Here is a 16,164-nt window from a genome sequence, read left to right as displayed (position 1 = left end):
TTGATTTAGAGTTCCAACTACATGTATACCTGTAGGAGAAAACAGAGTGAAACCTAAAAAATAAAACTATTACTGCCAGAGAACGGTTTAACCAAGAAAAATGAAATTTGGTGAGCCAAGTGGGATTGGAGTACTGATCATTACCTTAAAGTGTCATCAAGATTGGGTGAAAAAATGTGTGCTGAGATTTCAGGAAACTCGTATTTTTTTGGAATTTGGAACCCCATTCCATGAAAGTGATTTGCGCCAGTCTCTGCTTAGGGCTACATCAATAAGAAACAAACCATAGAGATGGAACTTGGAACTACTTTATTATGTCAAGTTTCAAAGAGCTAGCACAAACCGTGTTTGATTTAGAGTTCCAATAACATGTATCCCTATAGGAGAAAACAGAGTGAAACCTAAAAATTAAAACTGTTACTGCCAATGAATGGTTTAACCAAGAAGAACGAAATTTGGTGAGCCAAGTGGGATTGCGGTACTGATCATTACCTGAAAGTGTCATCAAGATTGGGTGAAAAAATGTGTGCAGAGATTTCAGGAAACTAATAGTTTTTTGAAAGCTGGGCAACCCCTTTCCATAAAAGTGATTTGTGCAAGTCTCTGCTTAGGCCTCATCAATAGGAAACAAACCATAGATATAGAACTTGGAACTGCTTTATTGTGTCAAGTTTCAAAGAGCTAGCACAAACCGTGTTTGATTTAGAGTTCCAACTACATGTATTCATATAGGAGAAAACAGAGTGAAATCTAAAAATTAAAACAGTTACTGCCAACGAACGGTTTAACCTTCAAGAACAAAATGTGGTGAGCCAAGTGGGATTGGGGTACTGATCATTAATTGAAAGTGTCATCAAGATTGGGTGAAAAAATGTGTGCTGAGATTTCAGGAAACTCGTAGTTTTTTGGAAACTTGTAATACCATTCCATGAAAGTGATTTTCGCCAGTCTCTGCTTAGGCCTCATCAATAGGAAACAAACCATAGAGATGGAACATGGAACTACTTTATTGTGTCAAGTTTCAAAGAGCTAGCACAAACCGTGTTTGATTTAGAGTTCCAACTACATGTATCCATATAGGAGAAAACAGAGTGAAACCTAAAAATTAAAACTGTTACTGTCAACGAAGGGTTTAACCTAGAAGAATGAAATTTGGTGAGCCAAGTGGGATTGGGGTACTGATCATTACCTGAAAGTGTCATCAAGACTGGGTGAAAAAATGTGTGCTGAGATTTCAGGAAACTCGTAGTTTTTTGGATGCTGGGCAACCCCTTTCCATGAAAGTGACTTGTGTCATTCTCTGCTTAGGGCTACATTAATATTAAAGAAAGCATAGAGATAGAACTTGGAACTACTTTATTGTGTGAAGTTTCAAAGAGCTAGCACAAACCGTGTTTGATTTAGAGTTCCAACTACATGTATCCATATAGGAGAAAACAGCGTGAAAGCTAAAAATTAAAACTGTTACTGCCAACGAACGGTTTAACCTAGAAGAACGAAATTTGGTGAGCCAAGTGGGATGGGGGTAGTGATCATTACCTGAAAGTGTCATCAAGATTGGGTGAAAAAATGTGTGCTGAGATTTCAGGAAACTCGTAGTTTTTGGGAAGCTTGGAACCCCATTCCATGAAAGTGATTTGTGCCAGTCTCTGCTTAGGCCTCATCAATAGGAAACAAACCATAGAGATAGAACTTGGAACTACTTCATTGTGTCAAGTTTCAAAGAGCTTGCACAAACCGTGTTTTATTTAGAGTTCCAACTACATGTATCCCTGTAGGAGAAAACAGAGTGAAACCTAAAAATTAAAACTGTTACTGCCAAGGAACGATTTAACCTAGAAGAACGAAACTTGGTGAGCCAAGTGGGATTGGGGTACTGATCATTACCTGAAAGTGTCATCAAGATTGGGTGAAAAAATGTGTGCTGATATTTCAGGAAACTCATAGTTTTTTGGAGCTAGGCAAACCCTTTCCATGAAAGTGATTTGCACCACTCTCTGCTTAGGGGTACATCAATAGGAAACCAACCATAGAGATAGAACTTGGAACTAGTTTATTGTGTCAAGTTTCAAAGAGCTAGCACAAAATGTGTTAGATTTAGAGTTCCAACTACATGTATCCCTATAGGAGAAAAGAGAGTGAAACCTAAAAATTAAAACTGTTACTGCCAACGAAGGGTTTAACCTAGAAGAACGAAATTTGGTGAGCCAAGTGGGATTGGGGTACTGATGATTACCTGAAAGTGTCATCAAGATTGGGTGAAAAAATGTGTGCTAAGATTTCCGGAATCTCGTAGTTTTTTGGAAGCTTGGAACCCCATTCCAAGAAATTGATTCACGCCAGTCTCTGCTTAGGCCTCATCAATAGGAAACAAACCATAGAGACAGAACTTGGAACTACTTTATTGTGTCAAGCTTCAAAGAGCTAGCACAAACCTTGTTTGATTTAGAGTTCCAACTACATGTATCCATATAGGAGAAAACAGAGTGAAACCTAAAAATTAAAACTGTTACTGCCAACGAACGGTTTAACCAAGAAGAACAAAATTTGGTGAGCCAAGTTGGACTGGGGTACTGATCATTACCTGAAAGTGTCATCAAGATTGGGTGAAAAAATGTGTGCTGAGATTTCAGGAAACTGGAAGATTTTTCGAGCTAGGCAAACCCTTTCCATGAAAGTGATTTGCACCAGTCTCTGCTTAGTTCTACATCAATAGGAAACAAACCATAGAGATAGAACTTGGAACTACTTTATTGTGTCAAGTTTCAAAGAGCTAGCACAAACTGTGTTAGATTTAGAGTTCCAACTACATGTATCCCTATAGGAGAAAACAGAGTGAAACCTAAAAATTAAAACTCTTACTGCCAACGAACGGTTTAACCTAGAAGAACGAAATTTGGTGAGTCAAGTGGGATTGGGGTACTGATCATTACCTGAAAGTGTCATCAAGATTGGGTGAAAAAATGTGTGCTGAGATTTCAGGAATCTCGTAGTTTTTTGGAAGCTTGGAACCCCATTCCAAGAAAGTGATTTGCGCCAGTCTCTGCTTAGGCCTCATCAATAGGAAACAAACCATAGAGATAGAACTTGGAACTACTTTATTGTGTCAAGTTTCAAAGAGCTATCACAAACCGTGTTTGATTTAGAGTTCCAACTACATGTATCCATATAGGAGAAAACAGAGTGAAACCTAAATTTAAAACAGTTACTGCCAACGAAATGTTTAAACTACAAGAACAAAATGTGGTGAGCCAAGTGGGATTGGGTTACTGATCATTACCTGAAAGTGTCATCAAGATTGGGTGAAAAAATGTGTGCTGAGATTTCAGGAAACTCGTAATTTTTTGGAAGCTAGGCAAACCCTTTCCATGAAAGTGATTTGCACCAGTCTCTGCTTAGGGCTACATCAATAGGAATCAAACCATAGAGATAGAACTTGGAACTACTATATTGTGTCAAGTTTCAAAGAGCTAGCACAAACCGTGTTTGATTTAGAGTTCCAACTACATGTATCCCTATAGGAGAAAACAGAGTGAAACCTAAAATTTAAAACTGTTACTGCCAACGAACGGTGTAATATAGAAGAACGAAATTTGGTGAGCCAAGTGGGATTGGGGTACTGATCATTACCTGAAAGTGTCATCAAGATTGGGTGAAAAATGTGTGCTGAGATTTCAGGAAACTCGTAGTTTTTTGGAAGCTTTTAACCCCATTCCATGAAAGTGATTTGCGCCAGTCTCTGCTTAGGCCTCATCAATAGGAAACAAACCATAGATATAGAACTTGTAACTACTTTATTGTGTCAAGTTTCAAAGAGCTAGCACAAACTGTGTTTGATATAGAGTTCAAACTACATGTATCCATATAGGAGAAAACAGAGTGAAACCTAAAAATTAACACAGTTACTGCCAACGAAAGGTTTAAACTACAAGAACAAAATGTGGTGAGCCAAGTGGGATTGGGGTACTGATCATTACCTGAAAGTGTCATCAAGATTGGGTGAAAAAATGTGTGCTGAGATTTCAGGAAACTCGTAATTTTTTGGAAGCTAGGCAAACCCTTTCCATGAAAGTGATTTGCACCAGTCTCTGCTTAGGGCTACATCAATAGGAATCAAACCATAGAGATAGAACTTGGAACTACTATATTGTGTCAAGTTTCAAAGAGCTAGCACAAACCGTGTTTGATTTAGAGTTCCAACTACATGTATCCCTATAGGAGAAAACAGAGTGAAACCTAAAAATTAAAACTGTTACTGCCAACGAACGGTGTAATATAGAAGAACGAAATTTGGTGAGCCAAGTGGGATTGGGGTACTGATCATTACCTGAAAGTGTCATCAAGATTGGGTGAAAAATGTGTGCTGAGATTTCAGGAAACTCGTAGTTTTTTGGAAGCTTTTAACCCCATTCCATGAAAGTGATTTGCGCCAGTCTCTGCTTAGGCCTCATCAATAGGAAACAAACCATAGATATAGAACTTGTAACTACTTTATTGTGTCAAGTTTCAAAGAGCTAGCACAAACTGTGTTTGATATAGAGTTCAAACTACATGTATCCATATAGGAGAAAACAGAGTGAAACCTAAAAATTAACACAGTTACTGCCAACGAAAGGTTTAAACTACAAGAACAAAATGTGGTGAGCCAAGTGGGATTGGGGTACTGATCATTACCTGAAAGTGTCATCAAGATTGGGTGAAAAAATGTGTGCTGGGATTTCAGGAATCTCGTAGTTTTTTGGAAGCTTGGAACCCCATTCCATTAAAGTGATTTGCACCAGTCTCTGCTTAGCCCTCATCAATAGGAAACAAACCATAGAGATAGAACTTGGAACCTCTTTATTGTGTCAAGCTTCAAAGAGCTAGCACAAACCGTGTTTGATTTAGAGTTCCAACTACATGTATCCATATAGGAGAAAACAGAGTGAAAACTAAAAATTAAAACAGTTACTGCCAACGAAAGGTTTAAACTACAAGAACAAAATGTGTTGAGCCAAGTGGGACTGGGGTACTGATCATTACCTGAAAGTGTCGTCAAGATTGCCTGAAAAAATGTGTGCTGAGATTTCTGGAAACTCGTAGTTTTTTGGATGCTGGGCAACCCCTTTCAATGAAAGTGATTTGTGTAAGTCTCTGCTTAGGGCTACATAAATATGAAACAAACCATAGAAATAGAACTTGGAACTACTTTATTGTGTCAAGCTTCAAAGAGCTAGCACAAACCGTGTTTGATTTAGAGTTCCAACTACATGTATCCCTATAGGAGAAAACAGAATGAAAGCTAAAAATTAAAACTGTTACTGCCAACGAAAGGTTTAACCTAGAAGAACGAAATTTGGTGAGCCAAGTGGAATTGGGGTACTGATCATTACCTGAAAGTGTCATCAAGATTGGGTGAAATAATGTGTGCTGAGATTTCAGGAACCTCGTAGTTTTTTGGAAGCTTGGAACCCCATTCCATGAAAGTGATTTGTGCCAGTCTCTGCTTAGGCCTCATCAATAGGAAACAAACCATAGAGATAGAACTTGGAACTACTTGATTGTGTCAAGTTTCAAAGAGCTAGCACAAACCGTGTTTGATTTAGAGTTCCAAATACATGTATCCCTATAGGAGAAAACAGAGTGAAACCTAAAAATTAAAACTGTTACTGCCAACGAACAGTTTAACCTAGAAGAACGAAATTTGGTGAGCCAAGTGGGATTGGGGTACTGATCATTACCTGAAAGTGTCATCAAGATTGGGTGAAAAAATGTGTGCTGAGATTTCAGGAAACCCATAGTTTTTTGGAAGCTTGGCAACCCCTTTCCATGAAAGTGATTTGCGCCAGTCTCTGCTTAGGCCTCATCAATAGGAAAAAAAACATAGAAATAGAACTTGGAACTACTTTATTGTGTCAAGTTTCAAAGACCTAGCACAAACCGTGTTTGATTTAGAGTTCCAACTACATGTATCCCTATAGAGAAAACAGAGTGAAACCTAAAAATTAAAAATGTTACTGCCAACGAACGGTTTAACCTAGAAGAACGAAATTTGGTCAGCCAAGTGGGATTGGGGTACTGATCATTATCTGAAAGTGTCATCAAGATTGGGTGAAAAAATGTGTGCTGAGATTTCTGAAAACTCGTAGTTTTTTGGAAGCTTGGAACCCCATTCCTTGAAAGTGATTTGCGCCAGTCTCTGCTTAGGCCCCATCAATAGGAAACAAACCATAGAGATAGAAATTGTAATTACTTTATTGTGTCAAGTTTCAAAGAGCTAGCACAAACCGTGTTTGATTTAGAGTTCCAAATACATGTATCCCTGTAGGAGAAAACAGAGTGAAACCTAAAAATTAAAACTGTTACTGCCAACGAACGGTTTAACCTAGAAGAAGGAAATTTGGTGGGCCAAGTGGGATTGTGGTACTGATCATTACCTGAAAGTGTCATTAAGATTGGGTGAAAAAATGTGTGCTGAGATTTCAGGAAACTCGTAGTTTTTTGGAATCTAGGCAAACCATTTCCATGAAAGTGATTTGCACCTGTCTCTGCTTAGGGCTACATCAATCGGAAACAAATCATAGAAATAGAACTTGGAACTACTTTATTGTGTCAAGTTTCAAAGAGCTAGCACAAACCGTGTTTGATTTAGAGTTTCAACAACATGTATCCGTATAGGAGAAAACAGAGTGAAACCTAAAAATTAAAACAGTTACTGCCAACGAACGGTTTAACCTAGAAGAATGAAATTTGGTGAGCCAAGTGGGATTGCGGTACTGATCATTACCTGAAAGTGTCATCAAGATTGGGTGAAAAAATGTGTGCTGAGATTTCAGGAAACTCGTAGTTTTTTGGATACTTGGCAACCCCTTAATATGAAAGTTATTTGTGCCAGTCTCTGCTTAGGCCTCATCAATAGGAAACAAACCATAGAGATAGAACTTGGAACTACTTTATAGTATCAAGTTTCAAAGAGCTAGCACAAACCGTGTTTGATTTAGAGTTTCAACTACATGTATCCCTGTAGGAGAAAACAGAGTGAAACCTAAAAATTAAAACTATTACTGCCAACGAACGGTTTAACCAAGAAGAATGAAATTTGGTGAGCCAAGAGGGATTGGGGTACTGATCATTACCTGAAATTGTCATCTAGATTGGGTGAAAAAATGTGTGCTGAGATTTCAGGAAACTCGTAGTTTTTTGGATGCTGGGCAACCTTTTTGCATGAAAGTGACTTGTGTCAGTCTCTGCTTAGGGCTACATCAATAGGAAACAAACCATAGAGATAGAAGTTGGAACTACTTTATTGTGTCAAGTTTCAGAGAGCTAGCACAAACCGTGTTTGATTTAGAGTTCCAACTATATGTATCCCTATAGGAGAAAACTGAGTTAAACCTAAAAATTAAAACTGTTACTGCCAACAAACGGTTTAACCTAGAAGAACGAAATTTGGTGAGCCAAGTTTTATTGGGGTACTGATCATTACCTGAAAGTGTCATCAAGATTGGGTGAAACATGTGTGCTGAGATTTCAGGAAACTCGTATTTTTTTGGAAGATTAGCAACCCCTTTTCATGAAAGTGATTTGCGCCAGTCTCTGCTTAGGCCCCATCAATAGGAAACAAACCATAGAGATAGAAATTGGAATTTATTTATTGTGTCAAGATTCAAAGAGCTATCACAAACCGTGTTTGATTTAGAGTTCCAACTACATGTATCCCTATAGGAGAAAACTGAGTGAAACCTAAAAATTAAAACTGTTACTGCCAACGAACGGTTTAACCTAGAAGAACGAAATTTGGTGAGCCAAGTGGGACTGGGGTAGTGATCATTACCTGAAAGTGTCATCAAGATTGGCTGAAAAAATGTATGCTGAGGTTTCACGAAACTCGTAGTTTTTTGGAAACTAGGCAAACCCTTTCCATGAAAGTGATTTGCACCACTCTCTGCTTAGGGCTACATCAATCGGAAACAAACCATAGAGATAGAACTTGGAACTACTTTATTGTGTCAAGTTTCAAAGAGCTAGCACAAACCGTGTTTGATTTAGAGTTCCAACTACATGTATCCCTATAGGAGAAAACAGAGTGAAACCTAAAAATTAAAATGGTTACTGCCAACGAAAGGTTTAACCTGGAAGAACGAAATTTGCTGAGCCAAGTTGGATTGTTTACTGATCATTACCTGAAAGTGTCATCAAGATTGGTTGAAAAAATGTGTTCTGAGACTTAAGGAAACTCATAGTATTTTGTAAGCTTGGCAACCCCTTTCCATGAAAGTGATTTGCGCCAGTCTCTGCTTAGGCCTCATCAATAGGAAACAAACCTTAGAGATACAACTTGGAACTACTTTATTGTGTCAACTTTCAAAGAGCTAGCACAAACCGTGTTTGATATAGAGTTCCAACTACATGTATCCCTGTAGGAGAAAACAGAGTGAAACGTAAAAATTTAAACTGTTACTGCCAAGGAACGGTTTAACCTAGAAGAACGTAATTTGGTGAGCCAAGTGGGATTGGGGTACTGATCATTACCTGAAAGTGTCATCAAGATTGGGTGAAAAAATGTGTGCTGAGATTTCAGGAAACTCGTAGGTTTTTGGAAGCTTGGCAATCCCTTTCCATGAAAGTGATTTGCGCCAGTCTCTACTTAGGCCTCATCAATAGGAAACAAACCTTAGAGATAGAACTTGGAACTACTTTATTGTGTCAAGTTTCAAAGAGTTAGCACAAACCATGTTTGATTTAGAGTTCCAAATACATGTATCCATATAGGAGAAACAGAGTGAAACATAAAATTTTAAACTGTTACTGCCAACGAACGGTTTAACCTAGAAGAACGAAGTTTGGTGAGCCAAGTGGGAATGGGGTACTGATCATTACCTGAAAGTGTCATCAAGATTGGGTGAAAAAATGTGTGCTGAGATTTCAGGAAACTCGTAGTTTTTTGGATACTTGGCAACCCCTTAACATGAAAGTTATTTGTGCCAGTCTCTGCTTAGGCCTCATCAATAGGAAACAAACCATAGAGATAGAACTTGGAACTACTTTATAGTATCAAGTTTCAAAGAGCTAGCACAAACCGTGTTTGATTTAGAGTTTCAACTACATGTATCCCTGTAGGAGAAAACAGAGTGAAACCTAAAAATTAAAACTATTACTGCCAACGAACGGTTTAACCAAGAAGAATGAAATTTGGTGAGCCAAGTGGGATTGGGGTACTGATCATTACCTGAAAGTGTCATCAAGATTGGGTGAAAAAATGTGTGCTGAGATTTCAGGAAACTCGTAGTTTTTTGGAAGCTGGGCAACCCCTTTCCATAAAAGTGATTTGCGCCAGTCTCTGCTTAGGCCTCATCAATAGGAAACAAACCATAGAGATAGAATTTGTAACTACTTTATTGTATCAAATTTCAAAGAGCTAGCACAAACCGTGTTTGATTTAGAGTTCCAAATACATGTATCCCTATAGGAGAAAACAGAGTGAACCCTAAAAATTTAAACTGTTACTGCCAACGAACGGTTTAACCTAGAAGAACGAAATTTGGTGAGCCAAGTGGGATTGGGGTACTGATCATTACCTGAATGTGTCATCAAGATTGGCTGAAAAAATGTGTGCTGAGATTTCAGGAAACTCGTAGTTTTTGGGAAGCTAGGCAAACCCTTTCCATGAAAGTGATTTGCACCAGTCTCTGCTTAGGGCTACATCAATAGGAAACAAACCATAGAGATAGAACTTGGAACTACTTTATTGTGTCAACTTTCAAAGAGCTAGCACAAACCGTGTTTGATTTAGAGATCCAACTACATGTATCCCTATAGGAGAAAACAGAGTGAAACCTAAAAATTAAAACTGTTACTGCCAACGAACATTTTAACCTAGAAGAACGAAATTTGGTGAGCCATGTGGGATTGGAGTACTGATCATTACCTGAAAGTGTCATAAAGATTGGGTGAAAAAATGTGTGCTGAGATTTCAGGAAACTCATAGGTTTTTGGAAGCTTGGCAATCCCTTTCCAATGAAAGTGATTTTCGCCAGTCTCTGCTTAGGCCTCATCAATAGGAAACAAACCATAGAGATAGAACTTGGAACTACTTTATTGTGTCAAGTTTCAAAGAGCTAGCACAAACCGTGTTTGATTTAGAGTTCCAACTACATGTATCCCTATAGGAGAAAACAGAGTGAAACCTAAAAATTTAAACTGTTACTGCTAATGAACGGTTTAACCTAGAAGAACGAAATTTAGTGAGCCAAGTGGGATTAGGGTACTGATCATTACCTGAAAGTGTCATCAAGATTGGGTGAAAAAATGTGTGCTGAGATTTCAGGAAACTCGTAGTTTTTTGGATGATGGGCAACCCCTTTCCATGAAAGTGACTTGTGTCAGTCTCTGCTTAGGGCTACATCAGTAGGAAACAACCCATAGAGAGAGAAGTTGGAACTACTTTATTGTGTGAAGTTTCAAAGAGCTAGCACAAACCGTGTTTGATTTAGAGTTCCAACTACATGTATCCATATAGGAGAAAACGGAGTGAAACCTAAAAATTAAAACTGTTACTGCCAACGAACGGTTTAACCTAGAAGAACGAAATTTGGTCAGCAAAGTGGGATTGGGGTACTGATCATTACCTGAAAGTGTCATCCAGATTGGGTGAAAGAATGTTTGCTGAGATTTCAGGAAACTCGTAGTTCTTTGGAAGCTTGGAACCCCATTCCAAGAAAGTGATTTTCGCCAGTCTCTGCTTAGGCCTCATCAACAGAAAACAAACCATACAGATAGAAGTTGGAACTACTTTATTGTGTCAAGTTTCAAAGAGCTAGCACAAACCATGTTTGATTTAGAGTTCCAACTACATGTATCCCTGTAGGAGAAAACAGAGTGAAACCTAAAAATTTAAACTGTTACTGCCAACCAACGGTTTAACATAGAAGAACTAAATTTGGTGAGCCAAGTGGGATTGGTGTACGGATCATTACGTGAAAGTATCATCAAGATTGGGTGAAAAAATGTGTGCTGAGATTTCAGGAAACTGGTAGTTTTTTGGAAGCTTGGTAACCCCTTTCCATGAAAGTGATTTGCGCCAGTTTCTACTTAGGCCTCATCAATAGGAAACAAACCATAACAATAGAACTTGGAACTACTATATTGTGTCAAGTTTCAAAGAGCTAGCACAAACCGTGTTTGATTTAGAGTTCCAAATACATGTATCCCTATAGGAGAAAACAGAGTGAAACCTAAAAATTAAAAATTTTACTGCCAACGAACGGTTTAACCTAGAAGAACGAAATTCAGTGAGCCAAGTGGGATTGGGGTACTGATCATTATCTGAAAGTGTCATCAAGGTTGGGTGAAAAAATGTGTGCTGAGATTAGGAAAACTCGTAGTTTTTTGGAAGCTTGGAACCCCATTCCTTGAAAGTGATTTGCGCCAGTCTCTGCTTAGGCCCCATCAATAGGAAACAAACCATAGAGATAGAAATTGTAATTACTTTATTGTGTCAAGTTTCAAAGAGCTAGCACAAACCGTGTTTGATTTAGAGTTCCAACTACATGTATCCCTGTAGAAGAAAACAGAGTGAAACCTAAAAATTAAAACTGTTACTGCCAACGAACTGTTTAACCTAGAAGAACGAAATTTGGTGGGCCAAGTGGGATTGTGGTACTGATCATTACCTGAAAGGGTCATTAAGATTGGGTGAAAAAATGTGTGCTGAGATTTCAGGAAACTCGTAGTTTTTTGGAATCTAGGCAAACCATTTCCATGAAAGTGATTTGCACCTGTCTCTGCTTAGGGCTACATCAATCGGAACCAAACCATAGAAATAGAACTTGGAACTACTTTATTGTGTCAAGTTTCAAAGAGCTAGCACAAACCGTGTTTGATTTAGAGTTCCAACTACATGTATCCATATAGGAGAAAACAGAGTGAAACCTAAAAATTAAAACAGTTACTGCCAACGAACGGTTTAACCTAGAAGAACGAAATTTGGTGAGCCAAGTTGGATTGGGGTACTGATCATTACCTGAAATTGTCATCAAGTTTGGGTGAAAAAATGTGTGCTGAGATTTCAGGAAACTCGTAGTTTTTTGGAAGCTAGGCAAACCCTTTGCATGAAAGTGATTTGCAACAGTCTCTGCTTAGGGCTACATCAATAGAAAACAAACCATAGAGATAGAATTTGGAACTACTTTATTGTATCAAGTTTCAAAGAGCTAGCACAAACCGTGTTTGATTTAGAGTTCCAAATACATGTATCCCTATAGGAGAAAACAGAGTGAAACCTAAAAATTAAAACTGTTACTGCCAACGAACGGTTTAACCTAGAAGAACGAAATTTGGTGAGCCAAGTGGGATTGAGGTACTGATAATTACCTGAATGTGTCATCAAGATTGGCTGAAAAAATGTGTGCTGAGATTTCAGGAAACTCATAGTTTTTGGGAAGCTAGGCAAACCCTTTCCATGAAAGTGATTTGCACCAGTCTCTGCTTAGGGCTACATCAATAGGAAACAAACCATAGAGAAAGAACTTGGAACTACTTTATTGTGTAAAGTTTCAAATAGATAGCACAAACCGTGTTTGATTTAGAGTTCCAAATACATGTATCCCTATAGGAGAAAAGAGAGTGAAACCTAAAAATTAAAACTGTTACTGCCAACGAACGGTTTAACCAAGAAGAATGAAATTTGTTGAGCCAAGTGGGATTCGGGTACTGATCATTACCTGAAAGTGTCATCAAGATTGGGTGACAAAATGTGTGCTGGAATTTCAGGAAACTCGTAGTTTCTGGAAGCTTGGCAACCCCTTTCCATGAAAGTGATATGTGCCAGTCTATGCTTAAGGCTACATAAATAGGAAACAAACAATAGAGATGGAACTTCGAACTACTTTGTTGTGTCAAGTTTCAAAGACCTAGACCAAACCATGTTTGATTTAGAGTTCCAACAACATGTATCCATATAGGAGAAAACAGAGTGAAACCTAAAAATTAAAAATGTTACTGCCAACGAACGGTTTAACCTAGAAGAACGAAATTTGGTGAGCCAAGTGGGATTGGGGTACTGATCATTACCTGAAAGTGTCATCAAGATTGGGTGAAAAAATGTGTGCTGAGATTTCAGGAAACTCGTAGATTTTGGAAGATTGGCAACCCCTTTCGATGAAACTGATTTGGGACAGTCTCTGCTTAGGCCTAATCAATAGGAAACAAACCATAGAGATAGAACTTGGAACTACTTTATTGTGTCAAGTTTCAAAGAGCTAGCACAAATTCGTGTTAGATTTAGAGTTCCAACTACATGTATCCATATAGGAGAAAACAGAGTGAAACCTAAAAATTAAAACAGTTACTGGCAACGAAAGGTTTAACCTAGAAGAACGAAATTTGGTGAGCCAAGTGGGATTGGGGTACTGATCATTATCTGAAAGTGTCATCAAGATTGGGTGAAAAAATGTGTGCTGAGATTTCAGGAAACTCATAGTTTTTTGGAAGCTTGGCAACACCTTTCCATGAAATTGATTTGCGCCAGTCTCTGCTTAGGCCTCATCAATAGGAAACAAACCATAGAGATAGAACTTGGAACTAATTTATTGTGTCATGTTTCAAAGAGCTAGCAAAAACCTTTTTTGATTTAGAGTTCCAACTACACGTATCCATATAGGAGAAACCAGAGTGACACCTAAAAATTAAAACTGTTACTGCCAACGAACGGTGTAACCTAGAAGAACGAAATTTGGTGAGCCAAGTGGGATTGGGGTACTGATCTTTACCTGAAAGTGTGATCAACATTGGGTGAAAAAATGTGTTGTGACATTTCAGGAAACTGGTAGTTTTTTGGAAGCTTGGCAACCCAGATCCATGAAAGTGATTTGCGCCTTTCTCTGCTTAGTGCTATATCAATAGGAAACAAACCATAGAGATAGAATTTGGAACTACTTTATTTTGTAAAGTTTCAAAGAGCTAGCCGAAACCGTGTTTCATTTAGAGTTCCAACTACATGTATCCCTATAGGAGAAAACAGAGTGAAACGTAAAAATTAAAACTGTTACTGCCAATGAACGTTTAAGCTAGAAGAACTAAATTTGGAGAGCCAAGTAGCATTGGGGTACTGATCATTACCTGAATGTGTCATCAAGATTGGGTGAAAAAATATGTGCTGAGATTTCAGGAAACTCATAGTTTTTTGGAAGCTTGGCAACCACTTTCCAGGAAAGTGATTTGCGCCAGTCTCTGCTTAGGGCTACATCAATAGGAAACAAACCATAGAGATAGAACTTGGAATTACTTTCTTTTGTCAAGTTTCCTACAGCTACCACAAACCGTGTTTGATTTAGAGTTCCAACTACATGTATCCATAAAAGAGAAAACAGAATGAAACCTAAAAATTAAAATTGTTACTGCCAACGAACTGTTTAACCTAGAAGAAAGAAATTTAGTGTGCCAAGTGGGATTGCGGTACTGATCATTACCTGAAAGTGTCATCAAGATTGGGTGAAAAAATATGTGCTGAGATTTCAGGAAGCTCGTTTTTTGGAAGCTTGGCAACCCCTTTCAATGAAAGTGATTTGCACCAGTCTCTGCTTAAGGCTACATCAGTAGGAAAGAAAGTGTAGAGTTAGAACATGGAACTACTTTATTGTGTCAAGTTTCAAAGAGCTAGCACAAACCGTGTTTGATTTAGAGTTCCAACTACATGTATCCCTATAGGAGAAAACAGAGTGAAACCTAAAAATTAAAACTGTTACTGCCAACGAACGGTTTAACCTAGAAGAACGAAATTTGGTGAGCCAAGTGGGATTGGGGTACTGATCATTACCTGAAAGTGTCATCAAGATTGGGTGAAAAAATGTGTGCTGAGATTTCAGGAAACTCGTAGTTTTTTGGAAGCTTGGCAACCCCTTTCCATGAAAGTATTTTGCGCCAGTCTCTGCTTAGGGATATATCAATAGGAAACAAACCATAGAGATAGACCTTGGAACTACTTTATTGTGTCAAGTTTCAAAGAGCTAGCACAAACCGTGTTTGATTTAGAGTTCCAACTACATGTATCCATATAGGAGAAAACACAGTGAATTCAAAAAATTAAAACTGTTACTGCCAACAAACGGATTAACCTAGAAAAACTAAATTTGGTGAGCCAAGTGGGATTGGGGGACTGATCATTACCTGAAAGTGTCATCAAGATTGGTTGAAAAAAATGTGTGCTGAGATTTCAGGAAACTCGTAGTTTTTTGGATGCTGGGCAAACCCTTTCCATTAAAGTGATTTGCGCCACTCTCTGCTTAGGGCTACATTAATAGGAAACAAACCACAGAGATAGAACTTAAAACTCCTTTCATTGTTTCAAGTTTCAAAGAGCTAGCACAAACCGTGTTTGATTTAGAGTTCCAACTACATGTATCCATAGAGGAGAAAACAGAGTGAAACCTAAAAATTAAAATGTTACTGCCAATGAACCGTTTAACCTAGAAGAACAAAATTTGGTGAGCCAAGTGGGATTGGGGTACTGATCTTTACCTGAAAGTGTCATCAACAGATGGTGAAAAAATGTGTGCTGAGATTTCAGGAAAATCGTAGTTTTTTGGATGCTGGGCAACCCCTTTCCATGAAAGTGACTTGTGTCAGTCTCTGCTTAGGGCTACATCAGTAGGAAACAACCCATAGAGATAGAAGTTGGAACTACTTTATTGTGTCAAGTTTCAAAGAGCTAGCACAAACCGTGTTTGATTTAGAGTTCCAACTACATGTATCCATATAGGAGAAAACAGAGTGAAACCTAAAAATTAAAACTGTTACTGCCAACGAACGGTTTAACCTAGAAGAACGAAAATTGGTGAGCCAAGTGGGATTGGTGTACTGATGATTACCTGAATGAGTCATAAAGATTGGGTGAAAAAATGTGTGCTGAGATTTCAGGAAACTCGTAGTTTTTTAGAAGCTTGGCAACCACTTTCCATCTAAGTGATTCCCGCCAGTCTCTCCTTAGGGCTACATCAATAGGAAACAAACCATAGATATAGAACATGGAACTTCTTTATTGTGACAAGTTTCAAAGAGCTAGCACAAACCCTGTTTGATTGAGAGTTCCAACTACATGTATCCATATAGGAGAAAACAGAGTGAAACCTAAAAATTAAAACTATTACTGCCAACGAACGGTTTAACATATAAGAACGAAATTTTGTG

Source organism: Spermophilus citellus (genome assembly GCF_964194105.1).
Source record: "Spermophilus citellus genome assembly, chromosome: 12".
In the NCBI taxonomy this organism is placed as follows: Eukaryota; Metazoa; Chordata; class Mammalia; order Rodentia; family Sciuridae; genus Spermophilus; species Spermophilus citellus.
This window is presented reverse-complemented; position numbering follows the sequence as displayed.